A 1,321-nucleotide genomic window follows, 5' to 3' on the forward strand; every position below is an offset into this window, starting at 1 on the left:
CTTTTTTTGCAATTACAGAGTGGTATTCAGTTAACAGAACAACAATTATTTCATATAAGCTGCATCAGACAACTGAAGATGAAAAAACTACCATCCCCATATATAACTAATTTGTGCCGTACACCAACAAGAACCTGCTTTAAACTTCCATGCCAATTTACAACCCCCTTACTGTACCAGGCAAGGTTAGTGGCTATTGAAAATACCACCAGGACAGGGCTATCTAAAGACACATTTGGTAGTGTGTTAACTATACAAAAAAAGACACTGTACAGTTTAAAAACAAATCTTACACAGCCTTACATTTCAATTTTTTTCTTTAAAAGGAGTGAGTTGTGTACAGGGGGGTTAAATGCTTTATAGACAAGAAAAAAAAAACTGCGCTAGAACCAACTTATTTATCATCATCTTCTTCTTCTTCATCTTCATCTTCCTCCTCTTCCTCATCCTCCTCATCCTCTTCATCTTCTTCCTCTTCCTTCTTTTTCTTGCTTTTTTCAGCCTTGACAACTCCCTTTTTTGCAACATCTGGCTTTCCTTTAGCTCGGTATGCAGCAATATCCTTTTAATATTTCTCCTTCAGCTTAGCAGCCTTCTTTTCATAAGGCTGCTTGTCATCTGCAGCAGTGTTATTCAACATCTCTCCCAGCTTCTTTGCAACATCACCAATGGATAGGCCAGGATGCTCTCCTTTGATTTTTGGGCGATACTCAGAACAAAACAAGAAAAAGGCCGAAGGAGGCCTCTTGGGTGCATCGAGATCCTTGAACTTCTTTTTTGTTTCCCCTTTAGAAGGAATATAAGTTTTCATTTCTCTTTCATAATGGGCCTTGTCCGCCTTTTTCATGTCTTCAAATTTTCCTTTCTCTTTAGCAGACATGGTTCTCCACCTCTCTGAACACTTTTTAGAAAACTCTGAGAAGTTGACTGAAGCATCTGGGTGTTTCTTCTTGTGCTCCTCCCGGCAAGTTTGCACAAAGAAAGCATATGATGGCATTTTGCCTCTCGGCTTCTGAGGATATCCTTTGCCCATGTTTGATTACTTTTCCTCAGCAAGCACAGAGTCGCCCAGTGCCTGTCCGGCTCGCACTTGCCCCGGTGCTGTCTCTATGGAGCTCAATGTACTGCAATGGCTGTGAGAGCGGGAGCCAGACGCAGCCTCCTCACTCTCTCCACTCTGTAACCTCATGCAATCTTGATGCTAGGAGTTCTGAAGACTTTTTGGATAGTCCCGAATCTCGTGACAAATTGTTCAACTCACACTGATCAAATCCCTTATGAACTAAGTCATCTTCAATTTCAAAATCTTCATCATTGCTGT

General features: G+C 41.2%; 1 pseudogene; it reads right to left on the minus strand.

The window, feature by feature from the left end:
• Positions 1 to 1,033, minus strand: LOC150002884 (high mobility group protein B1 pseudogene; annotated as a pseudogene).
• Positions 1,034 to 1,321: the final 288 nt, after the last annotated feature.

The sequence above is a fragment of the Furipterus horrens genome, unplaced genomic scaffold, assembly GCF_987537825.1.
Source record: "Furipterus horrens unplaced genomic scaffold, mFurHor1.1.pri manual_scaffold_8, whole genome shotgun sequence".
NCBI classification, from domain to species: Eukaryota; Metazoa; Chordata; class Mammalia; order Chiroptera; family Furipteridae; genus Furipterus; species Furipterus horrens.